Source organism: Heloderma suspectum, chromosome 6 (assembly GCF_057233095.1).
Source record: "Heloderma suspectum isolate Gila_16-S chromosome 6, 16-S_ref, whole genome shotgun sequence".
NCBI classification, from domain to species: domain Eukaryota; kingdom Metazoa; phylum Chordata; class Lepidosauria; order Squamata; family Helodermatidae; genus Heloderma; species Heloderma suspectum.
Genome location: NC_139463.1, coordinates 25,797,917 through 25,820,365, shown reverse-complemented (window position 1 = coordinate 25,820,365; position 22,449 = coordinate 25,797,917). Strand labels below are relative to the sequence as shown.

Genomic DNA, 22,449 nt, shown 5'->3' with positions numbered 1-22,449 from the left:
TGCCTCCCACTCCCAGCTCAGACAATTGTCCCAGAAGGATACCATGGTCAATGGTATCGAAAGCCACTGAGAGATCAAGGAGAATCAACAAAGTCACATTCCCCCTGTCTCTCTCCTGACCTAGATCATCGTACAGGCGCCCAAAGCTGTTTCCGTGCCAAAACCTGGCCTGATCCTGAAAGCACTAGACTAACTTAGGAGATGCGGAGCAGATCCCATGGCACACAGGGTTCTCCTCCCAACACCTTGCTGCCATCTCCCAGCATCTGCCACCTGAGGTGACTGCTTCATTGTGCCTAATGGTAGGGCCGGCCCTAGACTGCCTACCCTTGCATCTATTTGAAGTGCTGTCTAGTCCAAATCCAGTTTAAAGAGAAAGAATCCTAAGAAAGGAGTGCAGGAGCCTTGAAGTTGTCCATCAACATTTGGCTACTACACTGAGAAATATTGTATTTCTATGTAAATTATAGTAATTAGGTTTAAATTTGCACTGATACCTATCAATCAGCACACACAAATTTTACACAAAGCAGTGTCCTCTTTTGGCCTGTTTTTGGTCAATGCATTTCTGCCCCTTTTTTTGGCAGTGCAAAAGCAGCCATCCTGGCCGAGAGAGAAACTTGCTTGTGTCTCAGATTTGCACGCTGGTGTGCCAAAGGGACTATGCAGAAGGGAAATATTGCTCCTGCCAGGTTTAGGAGCAGTGGGCCAACTTGGACCTGGCGGGTACTGAAGTAGTACCTAAAACTAGGTTAGCTTCTGTTGCTGCAAATGGGGCCTTTGACAATCGAAGAGCTATAATTCAAGGCAGCCAGCTGATTACGGCAGAGAGTCACACTTTCCACATGTTTTCCTTTCAGCCATGACAGCTAGGAACATAATTTTCAAGAAATTAAAAACAGACACCAGGCATTAACACAGACATCTGCCTTGACCTCATGTATAGTCTTGCCTGTACAAAGGCAGCACAAAGAGAACGGGCAGGAAAAAGAATACTCACATGGTGTTTTTTTTCAGGTATCATCTCAGGGCTGGCCTACAACTTCCATCAGCCCTAGCCAGCATAGTTAATGGTGAGGGATGATGGGAGTTGTAGGCCAAAACATCTGGAGGAGGACAAGTTGCCCACCCCTAGGGTAGAGGATGCAGTGTGTGAGCACACCCAATCTCCCAAACAATATTTGTGCACACAACTCAAGTGACACTGGGGATTCCTATTGTAGGGCATCTCTACACCAGCCTAAAATCCTGCATTTGAAACGGAGCTTTCTGCTACTGTTTTAAATGCAGGATCACTCCCTTTTCCTCACCCCTTTCCCCCTCCTTCTCCCCATATCTGAGTCTTTCATTATCTTTCATTGATCTCGCTCCTCTTCTTGCCGCTTTCCCTCTTTTCACGGAGGGAACTCAAGTGGAACACAACAGGGTAATTTGATAGCTCATTATTTGCGATCTATTTAAAAACGGAACAAAGGGCATTTAGTGCAGGGGACGCCTTGAATGATCATGGCATCATGTAAAGAGCCCGCAAACTTCCGTGAAGGAGCAATCTCAATCGCAGGATAAAAGCTCGGTGTAAAGGAGCCCGTAGTCTCGTTTAGCTCCCTATTACTGTTCTACAAGTCCTCTCCTAGTGGTCAATTGCTGTATTCCAGCCTTTCCCAACCTCCTGGTGCCCTCCAGATGTTTTAGATTACAACTCCCATTGTTGTTTGTTGTTGTTCAGTTGTTCAGTCGTGTCTGACTCTTCATGACCCCATGGACCATAGCACGCCAGGCCTTCCTGTCCTGCGCTCTCTCCCGGAGCGTGCTCAAGTCCATATTCATTGCATCAGTGATGCTATCTAGCCATCTCATCCTCTGCCGTCCCCTTCTCCTTTTGCCTTCAGTCTTTCCCAGCATCAGGGTCTTTTCCAGAGAGTTTTCTCTTCGCATTAGGTGGCCAAAATATTTCAGCTTCAGCTTCAGTATCTGTCCTTCCAATGAGCACTCAGGGTTGATTTCCTTTAGTATGGACTGGTTTGACCTCCTTGCAGTTAGGGGTGCACGAAAGTCACTTACCTGGTCTGGCAGCTTGCTTCGCGGTGGGGGGGAGGCGCTTCGCTGCTCCCCCCGAAGTTCAGGCCCGGGGGGGGAGGCTTCCCTCCTCGCCCGGCCGAAATTCAGGCCGGGGAGGAGGCTTCCCGCCTCGCCCGGCCGAAATTCAGGCCGGGGAGAAGCGCCCTATCTCCCCGGCCGCGAACTTCAAAAGAAAAAAAAAACCGCCCCTGTGATAGGCTGCGTAACGATTAACGTAGCCTATCACGGCTAGATCTGCAAAGTTAATCGTCACGTAGCCTATCACGGGTGACTTTGAAAAAAAAAAAAGCGTGTACACAAATGGCGGCCCCCATAGGGAGCCGCCATTCGCGTTCCTTATTTGGTCCCTGTAGTCTATGTAAAGATTTACGTAGACTACGGCGAAAATAAGGGCAACGCTATTTGCGTTGTCCTTATTTTCGCCGTAGTGTACGTAAATCTTTACGTAGACTACAGGGACCAAATAAGGAACGCGAATGGCGGCTCCCTTTGGGGGCCGCCATTAGCCGTACCCGCTTTTTTTTTTCAAAGTCACCCGTGATAGGCTACGTGACGATTAACGTAGCCTATCACGGCTGACTTTGCAAATCTAGCCGTGATAGGCTACGTTAATCGTTACGTAGCCTATCACAGGGGCGTTGTTGTTTTTTTTTACTTTGCTTATAATGGTGGCGGCGGCAGTCGGTCGAAAGACCAACTGCCGCCCCCGCCCCTGCCGAAGACCTGCCGAACCGCCGCCGGGACCCGCCGCCGGGAGGGACATTCGTGAAAGGTAAGTCCCATCCCGGGGGGGGGGGGGGCGGAGAATTTCTCCCCGAACAACCTTCGGAGGACTGAATGCGTTGGCGCTCGGCCCCCCAAAGTTTCGGGGAGAAATTCTCCCCCATCCCTACTTGCAGTCCAGGGGACTCGTAAGAGTCTTCTCCAGCACCACAGTTCGAAAGCATCAATTCTTCGGCGCTCAGCCTTCCTTACAGTCCAGCTCTCACAGCCATACATTGCTACTGGGAAAACCATAAGCTTTGATTATACGAACCTTTGTCGGCAAGGTGATGTCTCTTCTTCTTACTATGCTGTCTAGGTTTTCCATAGCTTTCCTCCCAAGGAGCAAGCGTCTTTTAATTTCATGGCTACAGTCACCGTCTGTGGTGATCTTGGAGCCCAAGAAAATAAAATCTGTCACTGCTGCCATTTCTTCCCCTTCCATATGCCAGGAAGTGATGGGGCCAGATGCCATGATCTTCGTTTTTTTAATGTTGAGTTTCAAACCAGCTTTTGCACTCTCCTCTTTCACCCTCAACAAGAGGCTCTTTAGATCCTCTTCGCTTTCTGCCATTAGGGTGGTATCGTCTGCGTATCTGAGGTTGTTGACAATTCTCCCAGCAATCTTAATTCCGACCTGTGATTCATCCAACCCGGCGTTTCTCATGATGTACTCTGCATATAAGTTAAATAAGCAGGGCAACAATATGCAGCCTTGTCGTACTCCTTTCCCAATTTTGAACCAATCGGTTGTTCCATGTCTGGTTCTTACTGTTGCTTCTTGACCCTCGTACAGGTTTCTCAGTAGACAGGTAAGGTGGTCTGGTACCCCCATCTCTTTCAGAATTTGCCACAGTTTGTTGTGATCCACACAACTCCCATAATCTCTGACAATTGGCCTCGCTGGCTGTGGCTGATGGGAGCTGAAGTCTAAAACTTCTGGAGGGCACCAGGTTGGAGAAGATTGCTGCATTCACATGAACACCAGCAAACAGCATTAGATCCTTTTGCAGGAGGGTGTGCCTAACTTCAATATTGTTCACATGTGTTTGTTTTTTAAAAGGGGGGAAGCATGCCATTGTTTTTCCCAGAAATGATGAAGTCAGTGAAGTCATGTGAGGATATTCCAGGGTTCATCTTGACCCTGTTGCCAGGGGAGGGACTAGAACTCAGTGGGGTGCACATGCTTTGCATACAAAAGGTCCAAGTTTCAATCCCCGGCATCTTCATTCATTCATGCATTCATTCATTCATTTGACAACATTGGCAATTTAAAAACATCATGTAGCAGCTGATGAGAAAGCTCCTGTCAATCACAGTAGACACTACTAGGTTAGATTGACTAAGAATCTAATGAGCTGTAAGGCATTGGCCTGTTCATGACTGCAAACAGCCAAATTATTGGTGGCAGACAGAGGCATCATGGACAAATAGGCTGGCCATGTGTCCTACTTTAAAGAGGACAGGCCTCTATTTCAACAGCTGACAGCAGACAGTCCTCTATTTGAAGGCATCCTCTATATCAGCCTTCCCCAAGTGGATGGTCTCCAGGTGTTTTGGACTACAATTCCTGTCATCCCTGGCCATTGCCTATCCTGACTGGGGCTGATGGGGGTTTAATCCAAAACATCTGGAGGGCACCAGGTTGGGTTAGGCTTCTATAGAGCATGTCAAATGGCTGAAGCTCCTCTTTGTCTGCATGGGGGAAGGACGGTTTTCCCCCCCGAAATCCTGGCTTTCTAGCCTGAGGCAAATCTGTCGACAAAGTAAAGGGAACAGGAGAGTTACCTGTCAGCTTAGTAAAGGAAATGTTCACAGGTCCCTGTCAGCTTTGTCAACATTTTGTTCAGTCAGGAGGATGGATGTGCACTCTCACCTGTGGTAAGGAATTTGTCTTCATACTGTACAGGGCTTACTCATGCATTGCAGTTCAGGGTACAGCATTCCATGTATCCCAATGGTAGCACACGTTAGTGTGTGATATGGCTAGTTACGCCGATATTCAGAACTGTTTAACAACAAACAAACTATTGGGACCTGCAACAAAATGTTGCAGTGTGAAGTGCTTCTGTTCAGGGTTCCAGCACACTCCATTCCCCCTCCAGAAGAGGCTTTGATAATAATGATGATGGTGGTGGTGGTGGTGATACTGACGGTGACGGTGATGGTGACGTTACTAGAAAAACACGTAATATTAGTAAATTTGGCAATCACAGAATAGTAGGGTTGGAGGGGCCTATAAGAATGAAAATCCAAGCACAAACTGAGCAGATGGATCAGTGGATATATGAAGTATTTAGAATTTTAGTGTCCATTGCTTATCAGCATAACATCTGAACATTGGTAAGTGACCATAGCTTTATTCACAGGGTTATATGGCAATCACGTGGGCATCGCAGTATCCAAATGCAGTATCCACTTGCAGTACATTGCAAGTGGCAGCAATAATGAGAAAGAGGATGAGGTGCATCAGCAGCTGGTGACACTGGTGGTGAGAAGGTAGACTCACCGAAGGAGGGAGACCATTGAAGGTGCCTTGCCCAAGGGACCTCAGAAACCTGGAGGTGGCATTGAAAAGGGTACTATGCATGGCTCTAAACCATGCCTCAGTTTGCATCGCCCAATGCACTTACTGGAGAAGAATCCTTCTGATTTCCCAGTCTGGAGACTGTGCTATTTGCATCTGCCTTTTATTGTATTCATTCCATCTGCTATCAGTCCTGCTTAATATTCCTGTGGTTATATTATTAAAATGCAGGGGAGCACAACAGAAACTTCTTCCTGTGCCCCATTTGGAGCCAAACAATCAATCAACTATCGGACTTAGGGTTTCCTTCCTGTCAAGTCAACTACTGTGCGCGTCTGTGCAGGCATATATAAAGACAGCCACATCACAGCCTTGGCACAGAAATGATATATTCTATAGGCTTTGGAAGGACATAGCGCCACCTTGCGATGGGTTGCGTGACACAACTCTCCTTGTTTCATGCAATCTGCAGAGAAGGAAAAGCAACAGACATGCCACAGGTACATCGCCAAAAAGGAGGACAAAAAAGCACACCAATTTGCACCTTATGAAAAATTATACGTGTAGGTGCACATGTAGAAACAATAACTAGTATTTAACTAGAAATATCTCACCATAGCGAGGAAGACTGACAGGGTGACCTGTGTACCGGGTCAGTCTGCTGTCCAGGTAGTAATGTGGAGGGACCATAGCTTGGTGGTAGAGCACCTGCTTTGCATGCAGAAGGTCCCAGTTTCGATCCCTGGGTTCTCCAGGTAGGAGAGAATCCCACCTAAAATCGTGGAGAGCCATTACTGCCAGTCAGTGTCGACAATACTGGGCTAGACGGACCAGCAGTCTGACGCAGTATAAGGCAGCTTCCTATGTAAGTGTTGATGGGTGATTTATTTATTTATTTATTTATTCATTCATTCATTCATTCCATTTCATTTCATTTCTATACTGCCCAATAGCCGAAGCTCTCTGGGTGGTTCACAAAAATTAAAACCAAACAGCACACAATAAAACAATATAAAATATATAGAACGTTAAAGCCACAGTATAACAAAACATTCTGCCAACCTAGCAGTTCGAAAGCAAGAAATTGCAAGTAGATAAATAGGCACCGCCTCGGCGGGAAAGGTGACAGCGTTCCGTGCACCTCGGTGTTCAGTCACGCCGGCCACATGACCACGGAAGCGTCTTCGGACAGCGCTGGCTCTTCGGCTTAGAAACGGGGATGAGCACCACACCCTAGAGTCAGACACGACTGGCTGGGGACACCTTTACCTTTTTATAACAAAACAACCAGAATAAAAGCTAGCAGCAGTGCAGGGATTTAAAATACAGATTTAAAACGGCAAAGCTAAAAGTCTAGAAAGCTAAACTTTTCAAGACCGCTGCTCCTCCTACGCCTTATGGTTCTTTGACTTTAAGTCAGACTTGGACTAGACAGCCCATCAAATAGAGGACACCTTCAAATAGAGGACTGTCCTGTGTAAAGGAGGACACCCGGCCACCCTACATGAGGTGGAAGCAGCCAAGTCATTGACTGAACAACAGTCATATAGGAGTGGTGGGGTGGCAGAAGCAAACACAGAGACAACCAATGGCACACCTTCCCACCATTTTGGGAAGGGGGAGCATGAAATTCCGTATCTACTGAATGAAAAGGGACTATCACATCTTCTTCTCGCTTCACAGCATGGCCTGCCCTTAATGAAAGAACTGGTGGCAGCACTGGGCAGCTGGATCTAGCCACCCTTTAAATTTCCCACAATGCCCCAGAATGATGTTAGGTCAGGGGCACTCTGGGAAATTAAAGGTGTGTCTACATTCAGCTGCCTGGCACTGTGAGGAGCACTGGGCCAGAAAAAACAGAAAGAAGGGGAACCAGGTCGGACATTAGCACTGGGTCCTGGAAGCTGCCCAAGGAAGCCAGGTGCTCACGTTGGCCCTGCCATAGACATTGGTGCTGTTAAGGTAGGACTTTCGGGCAGAGGTCCAGGGCCCCATTAATCAGAATGATCAGGAGGGTCCCCAAATACAGCAGGGCTGGCCTGCCACATTTTGAAGTAAATGGGAAGTAATACATATTACCATTTAAAGAGGGGACACCCCCCCATAAGGTCATAAAGTCCAGAGAATGAAATTTCCTAATATCACCACTGGCTATAGAAGATGACAGTGTGTCCCTTTCCTTTGCCAGCCTTGACTTGTGACTAGGAATGCGGACGTTCTCCAAGACTGTGCTCTGCCGGGCCAGGCCTAATGAAAGATCAAGTTGGGGAATTGTTGTTATGTGCAAAGGGCTGCATTCTGAGCTTCCCAAAGCCAGCAAAAGCCCTTTGTTGGCAAGTTATGTAAAAAATTGTTGATCAAACCAGAAAACCTGAGGGGAAAATCGCAGAATGGTGAACTGCCTTCCTTAAGTTCAAGGAACTTCAGCACCAGAGCAGAAACCCTTCTGCTAAAAAGTCCCAAGTTTACATTACAAGGAATTGAAAGGTTTAGAAAAGTTCGCACTTGGAATCAGAGCATCCTAGAGTTGGAGGGGCTCATTCTGCTCTATGCAGGAGATCCACAGCTAGAACCTCCCCAAGAGATGGCTGTCCAGCCTCCCCTTGAAGGCCTCCAGTGAGGAAGAGCCCACCACCCCTATAGGTAACTGGTTCCACTGCTGAAGTTCTCTTGCTTCTTACCATGAATAAACTTCTCCTAATGTTCAACCTCAATCCACCCTCCTGGGACTTAAGCCTACCACTGATTTACACCCATGAAATGATGTCATCACATTTATCAGGCTCCAGCAAAAGTCAAAGTCTAGGGCCAGGAGGGAGCTGGCTGTCAGTCCAGGGATGTCTTCAGCGGGAGCTCCAATCCCTTGTCCCAAATCTGACACCATCATGCCTAAGAAACTGGCAGTGGTGCAGCTAGGTGATTTTAGACACTAGGCTTAATGATCTTACGGGGTGGGGGGTAGGCTCTTTAGATGGCAATGTGTATTATTCCACTTAGTTCAAAATGTGGTCAACCAGCCATGCCGCATTTACGGGCTTTCCTCCTCATTCTGCTGAGTGAAGCCCTGGACTTGTGTCCCCAAATCTTGCCCTAATCACACCCCTGGAAGCTGGAATGGGGTTATCATAGAAAAATTAATGTATTTTCATGCATTAAACTTAAAATGATCTAAAGGACTATCAGAGCCTTTTAAAAATGGCCAAACTTCCAAAGAACTTGGCTTTGCTCTCACCAAGGAAGTAAACCTATGTTTGGGAGTCCACAGGTCGGGTCTTCCTGCAGACAGAAAGCAAGATGTCAGGGAGAATAGTCCCAGGCTAGCCTGCTCACTGGCATGCTAGTTTTCTATGTGCAAGGCTTTTATTTTATCAGGAGCATTCAGTAATGCAATTCCTCACCTACAGTCTCAAATGGTACCTCCCTGACAGGGGTTTACTACCTCTGTGAAAATTATATTTTTAGATGGGGGGGGGGGGTTCACTCAAAAAATGGTAAAATAGGCCTTCAACCTTTTATGCTAAATGGCAACTCTTCACAAATGAAAATAACGGGTGGGTTACACAGAGGTTAATCATCCTCTAGGGTTAGCACCCGAAACACATTTACTAAGTGCGCAGTCCTGTGCATGCTTGAACAGGAAAGAGTTCTAAAATTTCCAGCATTCCTCAGCCAGCATTGCTGGCTGGGGAATGCTGGGAGTTGTAGGGCTTTTTCCTGTCTAAACATGCATAGGATTGCACCCTAACTTAGAAAAATATTGATGTGGCTGTAAATATGGTTCTTTCTGGCTCCGCTGGATGTCTGGGGATGTGTGTAAAATGTAACCATACTTTCACAATTGGGTAGAAGCATCTTGTTCTTTTTTTATCCCTTGATTTTATTGAGAGAGGAAAAAAAGAGAAGAAAATGTTTTTTAAAGGGAATAAAAACAAAAACTTCCCCTTTCAGAGGGCAGGACTCATGAAATTCAAATAATCTTTACCCCCTTTTTTTGGCAATCACATTTCCCCCCTCCCTGATTCCCAGAGTGGATTTTTTTTTCCAGTTCAAAGAATTTTTTTTTAAGGAATAAAAATAAAAATAAACAGCTGGAAGAAAGCATGCGGATACACAGTTTTGGAACAAGGTACACTGAATCTCTGGGCTTCCATCCAGTATCACAGGCCGCAAACAAGATGGGCTGGATTTTTGAAGCACACGGAGAAGCAGCAGGGGAGAGGGGTGCTTATCCTTTCCCGCACGTGCAGCTTTTCAGCTTTTTCTCCCTCTCCCGAGTCAGTTTCCCCACACTGAGGTTCCAGATGAATGTTTACCAGGGTACACACATGCCTGGGATTTGCAGAAGAAAGCTGGTGGGCAGGGGAAGGGAAATGCATCCCATTCACCTCCACACTTCTCTTCTCCAACTTGCTCCCTCCCCACGTTGTTTTGCCGCAAAAAACCCTGTACCATCAGGGTTTCCTCATTACATGAATTCTGCTATAACATGTAGTTAAACCCACATTTGCTCCGCTGGTAAATTATATAGCATGGGGATCATACGCAATGACTGCCCTACAAGTACATCTTGCCTGCTTGCGCTACTCTGCCAATATAAGAATGCTGGCTGGGACATCACATACCTGCAACAGTTGATACAATGGCAGTCTCAAAAGCTACCATCTCCAGACTTCTGGATAGGTGAGAAGGGTGTGGCAAGGTGGGGACAGGTCTGCTGCAGAGTCGCTTATTTGTCTCATTAAAGGCCTTTTGTTCAGTGCTAGAATTATGGAGGAAAGGGAGAGGAAACTTTAATGAAACCCATAAGCCCTGACTCCCTCCAGTTTTAGCCAAATCATGACCCCCTTGTTCTGTCCATAGGGTGGCCACATACGCATCCCCCTGCAAATTATTTATTTGTTACATTTATATTCTGCCTTTTTCTTCCAAGGAGCCCAAGGCAGTGTACATAATCCTCCTCTCCATTTTATCCTCACAACAACCCTGTGAGGTAGGCTAGGCTGAGAGTTCAGTGACTGGCCCAAAATCCCCCAGTGAGCTTCATGGCCGAGTGGGGACTTGAACCTGGGTCTTCCCCGTCTCAGTTCAACACTCTAACCACTACACCACACTGAGGTAGTATAGTGTAGAGAAAATACATCACCAGGAAAGAAGGACAAAAGAGAACACAGGTTTGCATAAAATTTTTCATGTGCTACTTCCTTATATGTAGAGATGCAAATTTAGAAATAATATCATTTAAATAGAAATACATGAACTTGAGCACACTCCGGGAGAGAGAGGAGGACAGGAAGGCCTGGCATGCTATGGTCCATGGGGTCACAAAGAATAGGACACGACTTAACGACTGAACAACAAAATAGAAATACAATGCATCTCACCAGGGTGCTAAATGTTATGGGCAACTTCAAGGCTCCCTTCTTGATCTTTAAACAGGACCTGGGCTGCTCAGCCCTTCAAAGAGAGGATGCCTTCACATAGGGAACTGCCTTTGGCAGACCTTCCAATAGAGGATAGTCCTCTATAATGTAGGACACATGGCTACCTTCCCCTCACCCCCTCCCAATAATTCAGGCACTACTTGTGTTGACCACAGAGCAAGCTTATTTCAGCACAACATCCATTCATCTGATATATTGTAACGAGCAGTAATAAAGAGAGAGATGGGGTTTGGGGATCTGTAATGCGGAACATCTCTTAAAATAAAAATAGTACATAGTAAATACATTTTATTACTGGCAACCAGTCTAAAATGCAAAACATCTTTTGAAAATAAAAATAGTAGGGTGTAAATGCATTATATTGCTGGCAACCAGAGACCAATTTAAAAACAAACTGAATCTTTTAGTTTTTCCTAAGTGTGACTGCACATTGTGTTCTAGGAACCAGATTTTGCAAAGAAGGCGGTATGTATACGCTCAGCTGCTGCAGCTCTCTCCCTTGCATCATCTGAGGGATGCTAAAAGCAACAAAAAGGCTTTCTTCAGATACATGCATAGTAAAAGACAGAGGAAAGAAATGGTGGTTTAACTATTAAATAAGGATGGCAAAATGATAACCGATGACAAGGAAAAGGCAGAAGTGCTCAATTCCTACTTTGGCTCAGTCTTCTCCCAAAAGAGGGTCTATGAGCCCCCTGGCAAAGTTCAGTACAGGCTGAAGGGGCAGGATTGCAGCTTGAGATCAATAGGCATATGGTCAAGGAACACCTAATTACTTTGAATGAGTTCAAACCTCCAGGGCCAGATGAACTGCATCCTAGAGTAATAAAGGAATTGGCAGAAGAACTCTTGGAACCACTGTCTATTATCTTTGAGAAATCATGGAGGACGGGTGAAGTGCCAGAAGATTGGAGGAGGGCTAATGTTGTCCCTATCTTCAAAAAGTACAAAAAGGAGGAACCTGGGAACTACAGACCAGTCAGACCCACATCAATCCCTGGGAAAATTCTGGAGCAGATTATAAAGCAATCCATCTATAAGCACCTTGAAAACAATGCAGTGATTACTCGGAGCCAACATGGATTTGTCAAGAACAAATCCTGCCAGATGAATTTGATCTCATTTTTTGATCAGGTAACCTCCCTTGTGGGCTGTGGGAATGCTGTGGACATAATACACCTCAACTTCAGCAAAGCTTTTGACTAAGTGCCCCATGATATCCTGATGAGCAAATTAGCTCAAAGTAGGCTAGATGAAACAACTATCAGGTGGCTTACAGAATCGGACTCAAAGAGTGCTTGTCAACAGGATTTTCTCAAATTGGGGGGAGGTAATGAGTGGGGTACCACAGGGCTCAGTCCTGGGCCCAGCGCTCTTCAACATTTTTATTAATGACTTGGAGGATGGGCAGGGAATACTGATCAAATTTGCAGATGACACAAAATTGGGCGGGATAGCTAATACTTTGGAAGACAGAAACAACATTCAAAGTGATCTTGATGGGCTGGAGTGCTGGGCAGAAAACAACAGAGCTACATTTAATAGGGATAAATGCCAAGCTCTGCACCTAGGAAAAAGAAACGAAATGCACAGTTACAAGGTGGGGAATACCTGGCTCAAAAATACTACAAGCGAAAAGGATCTTGGAATTGTTTTAGATCACAAGCTGAATATGAACCAACAATATGATGTGGCTGCAAAAAAGGCAAATGCTATTTTGGGCTGCATTAATAGAAGTATAGCTTCCAAATCCCGGGAAGTACTATTTCCCCTCTACTCAGCACTGGTTAGCCCTCATCTGGAGTACTGTGTCTAGTTCTGGGCGCCACACTTTAAGAAGGATGAAGACAAACTGGAGAGGGTTCAGAGGAGGGCAATGAAGATGATCAGGGGAGGGGACTGGAAACAAAGCCCTCTGAGGAGAGACTGAAAGAACTGGGCATGTTTAGCCTTGAGAAGAGAAGACTGAGGAGAGATATGATAGCGCTCTTCAAGTACTTGAAAGGTTGTCACAAAGGCCAGGATCTCTTCTCGATCATCCCAGAGGGCAGGACACGGAATAATGGGCTCAAGTTACAGGAAGCCAGATTCTGGCTGAACATCAGGAAAAACGTCCTGACTGTTAGAGCAATACGACAATGGAACCAATTCCCTAGGGAGGTGGTGGGCTCTCCCACGCTGGAGGCATTCAAGATGAGGCTGGGCAGCCATCTGTCAGGGATGCTCTGACTTAGATTCCTGCATTGAGCAGGGGGTTGCACTCAATGGTCTTGTAGGCCCCTTCCAACCCTACTATTCTATGATTCTATGATCCTACTAATCTGCCTAGGCTTTGCTCATTGGCCAGAATGAATGCTCATTTGCATTACAAGTGCCTCTCCTCTACTTCCTCTTCTGCAATAACCAGCAGTCAGAGCATTTCCATATATGAAAGTTTCCTTAAACAATGTTCTGTAGGTTAACACCTGATCGTTGTTTCTGGAAAAGAGAATGCAGAGGACAGGCGTTTGTAATCCACTTGTAAAAACTCAAAGTGCTGTTTGCCTCAAGGTGCTGATGCTTTGAAAGTCCTATGGCAGCCTTGTACAACGTGGTGCCCTCCAGATGTTTTGGACTGCAACTCCCATCAGCCCCAGGTGCCACGGCAATGGTCGGGGATTATGGAAGCTGTAGAGGGCACCATGTTGGGGGAAGGCTATCTTATGGTTTGGGACCACGTTATCTGAAGGACCATCTATACCTATATGAACTTGCCCAAGCATTAAGATCGATGTTGCAGGTCTTGTTCTCTGACCCACCAGCCAGAACCTTTAGGTTGGTAGGTACTAAGGATACTTAGGTACTTTCTCAGTGGTGGCTCCACTCCCTCCTGAGGGAGATATATATGGCCTCAGTGTCACTGCTGGCTTAAAGATATAAATAAAAAATCTCCGAAGACACATTTATACCACTGCACATTTGCTTGAAATTTGCTGTACTTTTAAAAAAGAAAATAGCTGCTGCTGTTAATTTGTTTTTAAGTAGTTTTGAGGTTTGGTGAAACTACTGTTATATTTGCATGTATTTTAGGATGGTTCCACATGGACAGGTCCGAGCGCTACCAGTCAAAAGACACTGAGCACCTATACTGGCTTTCTTCACACAGAGCTTTTATCCTGCGATTGAGATTGCTCCTTCACAGAAGTTTGCGGGCTCTTTACATGATGCCGTGACCCTCCAAGGCGTCCCCTGCACTAAATGCCCTTTGTTCTGTTTTTAAATAGATCACAGATAATGAGCTATCAAATTACCCTGTTGTGTTCCACTTGAGTTCCCTCTGTGAAAATAATGGAAGACTCAGATGGGGGGAGAAGGTGGGGGAAAGGGGCGGTGGAAAAGGAAGCGGGTGAAAAGGGGAATTGTTGTGATCCTGCATTTAAAATGGAAGCAGAAAGCCCTGTTTTAAATGCAGGATTTTAGGCTGTTGTAGAGATGCCCACTGTCTTTCGCACCTGAACAGGTTTTCTGTAGTAAGAAAAAAAGAAGATAGAAGGGATGGAAAAACACAGGATTACAAATGGAAGAAGACAATGAGGTCTGGACTCCAGCCCTCCCCATCCCACTAAAGCTCCATGAATGAGGCAGGGCAATTGATGCACAATGACAGCCTCATCTGGAAGCACTCTTAGACTCTTGTAAGCCACCGTGGGAGGGTAGTGTATCCACATAGGTGAGATAAAAGAAACTATAAATAATAAAATGCTCTAAGATAGCTAGCAAGAGAGAAGATCAAAAGCGATTTGAGAGAAGATCAAAGGCAGTTTGAAAAAGGATACTTAGCTTATTTCCTCCATCCCAATATTGCATCTTATAACAGAGCAGTCTCCAGCACTCTGCTATGAAATTTCCCAGTTCATCAGATAATATCAGAAAGATTAATAATAACCGCCCAAACCCAAACAAACCATATTGTTAAGACTGTTGGCTGACCGTTCTTTCATTAGGCAGATTGCTAGTTCATATAATCTAAAGCAGGCGGTATTGAATCTCAGACCCACTTGGGGCCCCAATCCAGCCCTCTGGGGGTTCCACAAAAGGCCATGTCTCTTTCCCCACATCACCAGGTGGTTCCCAGTTCACCCCCCAACCTCCAATCATTTAGTGGCTCCCCTTTTTTAATGCAGTTTTTCCTCCTATTCCAAAAGCTTGAAATGCCTCTTCTAATGTCTAATTCCTGGCAGTAAGAGTTTTAAGCTAAAATATGCTGGCATTTTTGGTATTTTGACCCGCCCCTTTTGACTTTGGCCCCACCCACTACTGGGATGCAGCCTCCAAGAGCTTCTCTGACATTGAATTTGTCCCGCGGGTTGAAGGGGGTTCAACACCCCCGTTCTGAAGATATAGCCACACCACCTGTATTTCTTGTATTAAGAACAGCATTAGAGGTCCCTGTCTCCCAAGAGGGGGAAACCAATATGGGCCAGAAATCCTTACCTTGGCTCAAGCTCTCCCTCCAAACTACCAGAGTTTCTCTGCCTTTCCAAGTGCTTCCATGGGAATGTAGCATCAGTCCACAGACCGGCAGGATTAGGTATCCATTGCAGAAAATGCACGTCAATACATAGAACATCCATCAATCTACTTGATTGGTTTGTTTTCCCAGAGAATTTCCAAGCTGTCCATCAAAATGACCTCCTGATCTTCCTCTGTCAGTACAGAAGCTATCTGAGGAGTAATTTAGGAGCATCTCTAGCCAGATGTGCAACAGCAGCAGTGACAGCAACAAATCAAATCGCTTTTCTGGGGAGCATTTTTCTGATCTTTTTCTTGGCCGGGTTCCTAAGCCAGAGTGACATGCAGAAACTCAAGAGGTTCTGCTCTCTCACTCTCACTCCCACTCTCCCCCACCCCCACTGCACCCACTCCGGGTATAGAAGTGTAGAAATGGGGAAAACTTTGCTTTTTGTTGAAGACACACAAAAAAGTCATCTGTTGAATTCCTACCACAGATGAAATTTCCTAGAAAAATAAACTCAGCAAATATACTAGTAATAAGCTCCCTTTCAACACTTACTGCAGTTGTGAACAATTACATTGCTTATCTTAAGCTTTGCATAGAATAGTCACAAACTATAATTTACTTATTTTTACACTTCATTGCCATTTGGTCCCCCTTTATTGATATATAGATACACACAAGCCCGACTAAGGACAGGTACTTCTCCAGGGCTGAGTGGACCCTTGCCAAAGAGCTGTCTCATGGGACCCCTCCCATGTCAGTAGGGCAGCAGGGGAAACAGTAGGGATTTATGGGGCAGCAGAGGAAACAGCTGGGGCAGGAAGCCACCCTTCTACATTTCCCACAGTTACAGTGGCCATGTGTCCTGCTTTACAAAGGACTATCCTCTGTTTTGAAAGCATCCTCTATTTGAAGAGAGAGCTGGGCCTTGAAGTTGCCATCCACAGTGAACACCTGGGCAGCAGACTGCAAAAGTCACCTGATCTCAGTTTCCCCCACTATGGCGAGATGTATCGTATTTCTAGTTACATTATAGTAGTTATTTCTAAATGTGCATCTATACATATAAATTAGCATATGCAAATGTTATGCAGAATGGTGTCCTCTTTGGGGGGATGATGCCTTCCTCATGTTTGGCCATGCGTCATTGCCCACTGTATCCAGAGTGGATGATGTAGCATCGCCCCAAGGCATTGTGGGAAATTTAGAATGGCAGCTTCCAGCTGCCTTGCCCAGGGAGTCTGCAACACTGATCAACGTGCTCCTAGGGTGCAGCTGCTCCTAGGGTGGCCACTTGTGCATCACCAAAAAAGAGCACAAAAGAGGGCATCTATTTGCATAAAATGTGTGTATGCTAATTTATATGCATAGATGCAAATTTAGAAATAATGATTATAATTTAAATAGAAATAGAGTACATCTCACCCCAGTGTGGAAGACTGTGGCCAGGTGACCTGTGTGCCTTGCTCAGTCTGCTGTCCAGGCGCTGTTGATAGGCAACCTCATGCGGTTCTTTACCATGAGACTTGGATTGGACTTGGACTGGACAGCCCTTCAAATAGAGAACACCTTCAAATAGAGGACTGTAAATGAGAACACGTGGCCACTCTAGCTGCTCAAGGGTAACAGGTGCTGATGCCTGGCTTGACGGAAGATAACACTTCATGCATCTGATGACGAAGTTGACTTTAGCACATGAAAGGTGATGCTGCAATAAATCTGTTAGCGTTAAAGGTTAAAGGCAGAATCCTATGCATGTTTAGACAGAAAAAAGTCCTTCAACAGCAAAGCTGGCTGGGGAATGCTGGGAGTTGTAGGACTTTTTTTTCTGTCTAAACACGCATAGGATTGCGCCCTAAATCTGTTAGCCACAACAAGACTCGCTGTGGTTTCCACAACAGAGCGCAAGCATAGGTACCTTCCAATCTCTTCTAGCATGTTACTGGCTGCTAGAGCTTTAAGCTAAAATAATAAGCTGGTATTCTGGGAAGTTTGGCTCTGCCCACCACTGGAATGCAGCCCCCAAGAGTTTCTCCAAAATTAAACTTGTTTCCCTGGGCTGAAGAGGTTCAACACACTTGCTCTAAAGACTTAGCCACACCACCTCTATTTCTTGAATCAAGAACAGCTGTTCAAGCTCCCCCTCTCCCAAGAAGGGGAAAGCAATATGTGCCGTCAAAGCCTAGGTGCCTTCCAGTCTTTTTGCGCTTCTACCAGAGGTATTGATTTGGAGGTGTGATGCCGGCTGTCTACAGAGGGAACAGCGGTGGAAAGTGGGCGGCAGGGTTTCCAGCAGTGCGCACGTACGGACGCGCGCGCGCGCGCGCGCGCACGCACACACACAGAAAGTTCTGGCTTTCCATTACATGCAAAATAATTCCTTCCTGATCCCTTGCCAGGGAAGCTGGAATGTAAATAATAGATATCAGGCCACTAGCAACACACCCCGGTCGCTTCCATCTCCCCCAGAGGAATTCGGAGCCAAACAGAAGCATCAGCTAAAGCGATCAGAGAGGTAGCCACGACTCAGGGGCTCCGTCCCTGCAAAAGGCGCTAGCAGTTCAAGTACGGAACAATAGCAGGAGCTAGAGTCCAGAAGGCTCTCTGGGCGTGAATGGCAGCCCATTCGGGCCTGCTTGCTTCCCTCCGAGCCGCGAGGTAGAGAGACTTTGGCTCTGGCCTGACTGAGGCATGGGGGGAAAGGAAGCAGAGGGCGGGATTGGCTCCGAGCCCAGTTCTAATCTTTGGCGTAGCATTAGCACAGGGTTCAGTTGGAACCTCTCCACTGCTCCCTTTGGGAGCCTGGAATTTTTTGTCCCAAATGCAAGCTAAACCCCCTTCAGGCAGGCCTCCCTGATAAGGCACAGACTCACTCACTTGTGGTCTCACACACATGCTCACGCATGCACACACACACACAGCAAGGGGAAGCTGTGTCAGTCCATAAGAAAAATGCCAAAATCACAGGTGGGCAATACATTAATTAGCACCAAGAAGAAAGTCACCAAAAAATGAGCAAGTTTTTGATTTCTCCAGGATTCTGCCTCAAGCCAAAGAAAAAGTGTGGGGGGGGGGGCTGGGAGAGGAGGGGGGAACTGGCTTAATGTTGAAGCCACAAAGTCTGCATTTAGTCTTAGTCTTGAAATGGAGCGTAGGAGGAGAGAGCAGACTTAATTGGATTAGGGTCTGCTAGGTCAGACTTCCCCAACGTGATGCCCTCCAAATGTGTTGGACTGCAGCTCCCATCATCCCAAGCCATGGCTGGGGATGATGTGAGTTGTGGTTGGACACATATGATTTTGGAAGGCACCAGGTTGGGGAAAGCTGTACTAGGTTCCATGCATGCTTCAGGTTGCATCTAGGGCTTCTGGGACAAAGAAAGACACAATGGCCAATCCTTCATTTTTTAAAATATAAAATCCAGCAGTTACTTGGAAATGTCTGCAGCCTTAAGCAAAATGCACAGGTTCCTTGTAAATTTCAAAAGCCATAGGGAGGCTGGAAGCTGGATAAGGGCTTTTACCAGCTGACTGTGGTCTCTACTTAAGGCTGCCTTCCCAAACCTGTCATTTCCCCAACCTGGTTTTGGATGACAACACCTATCATCCCTGACCATTGGCCATGGTGGCTGCACTCACGGGAGTTGTAATCCAAAACATCTGGAGGGCACCAGGCTGGGGAGGGCTGTCCTATGGGTGTTTTTCCCAGCATGGTGAGGTCTTGGGTAAATGGAGCATTAAGTCTACCTTTTCACGGTAGTTACATCCTTTTTCTTTGGTGTGTGATCTGGAGCAGCTTTCCCATCTGCCGGTCAAGGGGGGAATTTTCCCCCTTGATGTGCATCTGTTACATGCACACATTTCTCCTCCTCTAGTATGGGAAGAAGGAAGAACAAGAGGCAGGATGTCAGCTGTACAAACACTGCATGGTTGCCAAGTCTCGGCTGTTGGTCCTGAGTCCAACTAGTACAGCACACCATCATCCGTGCACTTGATGGCTTCTAAGTGCGCAGGTGTGGTAAACTAGCTGATGCATGCCTGCTTGTGGCATCTATTACCCCCAGAATGTGCACACACCCAGGTCTTATGCTTACCTAGCTCTGTGTGATAACCATGGCAAGGAAATTATATGGTTCAGCAATTAGCAATGTACAGTGATTGACAATTTCTTTCAGGCTCCCCTAAAATGTAGGAGTGCAATCTTCAGTCAATTAATTGGCAAGAGTAATTGCTTAAAAAGTTCTTTTTGATTAAAAAGATGCCCCTGATTAATCAGATGATCTTTAAAAAAAAAAAAAGTTATAATAGGCCAATTACGCTTTGCTAAAAAAGAAGAAACGCACTGCCCCCAAAGGGAAGAAAATAGGACACCAATTTACATAAACTTTGCACATGCTTATATGTATATATGGATGCAAAGTTAGAGATAATGACTACAATGTAAATAGAAATACAATTCATCTCACCATCATAGGGAAGACTGTGACCAGGTGAGCTGTGTGCCTGCTCAGTCTGCTATCCAGGTGCTAACTGCTGACAGGCAACTTCAAGACTCTGCTTTCTCTAGTTATGGTTCTTAATCCTGAAGCCAGATTTGGACTGGACCTTCAAAGAGAGGATGGCTTCAAATAGAGGACTCTCCTCTGTAAAGTAGGACACATGGCCCGCTCATTATAACCACAGATGACAAGCACCATCTCAAAAGAGGCATTCCATACTGTGTGGGAAAAGGGGGAATGCCTCTCCTAATTATTTAATGGTGCAATCCTATGCATGTTTAGACAGAGAAAAGGCCTACAACTCCCAGCATGCCCCAGCCAGTCATGGTGGCTGGAGAATGCTGGGAGTTGTAGAACGTTTTTCTGTCTAAGCATGCATAGGATTGCACCCTTAAGAACATAAGAAAAGCCCTCCTGAATAAGCAAAGCCCTATATAGTCCAGCATTCTTTTCACACAATGAACAACCAGATGCCCACGAAGAGGATATGAGTGCATTAGAGCATTCTCCAGCTTGTGTTCCCCTGCAGCTGGTGTTCAGAGGCATACTGCCTCCAATACTGGAGGATATATAAGCATAACCATGATTAACAGCAAGCAAGGAAGAGGTGGATATGCTGTGCTATGTTAAACAGTCCTGCTTACAGTATTTCTCCAACTACTTCAAATGACATATGTCTTGTTGTGTTCATGAACTTAAGCCTGCTTAAAGCACCTGGTCAGGCTAGACTGGATGATCAAAAGCCCACACTGGGCATTCAGGAGATCAATGAACTTGTTCTTGGGTTTATTGTGACTTCACACTTTAGCCACTCAGGAGAAAAAAATGTATGCATGTCTTCTTGATCCAATAAGAAAAGTGCTGTGGGTAGGCATATCTGGGGTTATAAGCAGGAGTTTACAGTGCAATCCTATGCACGTTTTCTCAGACATAAGTCCCACTGTGTTCAGGTAAGTGTGCAGAGGATTTAGAGGAGCCACTTATGCATTGCTAAAAAAGAGGAAATGTATCACCCAAAAAAGAGGACAAAAGAACATACCAATTTGCATAACCTTTGTATAGACATATAGATGCAAAGTCAGAAATCATTACTAGCATTTAAATAGAAATACAATACAGCTCACCATAGTGGAGAAGGCTGTGACCAGGTCAACTGTGTTCCTGCTCAACTCTCCTGTCCAGGTGCTAACCTGATGGGCAACTTCAAAGCCCTGGGCTCTCTCCTCTTATGATTCTTAATCTCCCTTCTTATGAGCTTTGACTGGGTTCACACAACATGCTAACCCACACTCATTAGCTGAGTGTGGGTTGTTGTAGAACCATGGGTTATTGCGCAGTGTGGCTTATTTTTCTCGAACAAGCCACCCTGAGACCTGTGGTTTGTTGGGTTGTTCAGGGTGGTTAACAAGCCACCCGGCGGAACATACGCTATGTTCAAACAACATGACAACTCACGGTGCAACAACAACTGAGTGTGGGTTAGCATGTTGTGTGAACCCAGCCTTTATTTTTAAACCACATTTGGACTTGACAGGCCTTCAAATAGAGGACATCTTCAAACAGAGGATGTCAATAAAACAGTCAATAAAAGACTGTCCTCTGGAACGTAGGACACCTGGTGGCCTTAATAATTTTGCAACAGGACTGGGTTCCTGATGTCCATGTGTTCTGGGGTGCAACCAGCTACCACTGCAGCCATCAGCAAGTAGAGTAGGATTTGCATGACTGAGGAGTTACTTACACGTACTTGTTTTCTGTAGCATTGCCAGCCCATCCTGTGGCCCTAGCCAAAGTCACAGGGTGAACCCGCTTAGAAATTATGGTTGGGAACCTTTCCCTCAGAGGCGTTCTGTTTACAGCAACTAGCTCCAAACGCTGCCAAGCCAAGCACTTGGGCTGGCTGCTTTGTCATGCAACAGAACAACGATGACAGTGAAAACACAATCCAGCAGCAAGTTTGAGCTCACGGCATTTCTTGTTGAACATTTAAGACTATTGTGGTCAAGGCAGTCATCAAAGGTTGGCAAGGTCGGGCACCTGCTGAGGACCCACCCTAGATCTACATATATATTTCTGCAAATTTTGGAGTTTCCCCCAAGCCTGCTGACACCTCCCTTGTTTGTGTCAATGTTCTGGCAACATAAGGACCCACAGTCAGAGAATGAGATCACTACTGATATATAGGAATAACGTGCTCAGATTGATGGGTGAAGCTCTGAAGCCAGGGTATTATAGACTCAGCAAAGCCAGGACTGGCCTGTGTGGTCAGCCGATGATTACTACTGCCTAGGCAGCACTCTAGGATTTAGTAAGCCAGATTTGCAGGTGGGACAGAATGCTGGTGACACAAGAGGTAAGGCACTGAGTACCCCAATTGGACACCCTCCCGCTTGCACCCTACAGTTCCCTGTTATCTAAAACATAGGTGGGGAACCTATACCCCTCGAGGGGCTGTTGGACTACAATTCCTACAATCCCTGCTCAGTGGCCATGGTGGCTTGGGCTGATGGCAGCTGCAGTCCAGCATCGTCTGGAGAACCATGAGTTCCCCATCACCTCTGTTCTAAAATCATCTTTATCACCTGTACCTTTATGGCAGGGGTACCAAACCAAGCCTCCTGAAGACCAGATGGCATCAGTGGGC

At 46.0% G+C, this 22,449-nt stretch overlaps 1 long non-coding RNA gene across 1 annotated transcript; it reads right to left on the bottom strand.

Annotated features, from left to right (window-relative positions):
• Window positions 1-6,235: 6,235 nt before the first annotated feature.
• LOC146340566 (uncharacterized) lies at window positions 6,236-15,502 on the bottom strand. The gene is made up of 3 exons (XR_014783733.1): window positions 15,283-15,502; window positions 9,991-10,127; window positions 6,236-6,637 (listed from the first exon to the last, which is right to left on the bottom strand). It is a non-coding gene; the product is annotated as an uncharacterized LOC146340566 (long non-coding RNA).
• Between the last annotated feature and the right edge of the window lie 6,947 nt (window positions 15,503-22,449).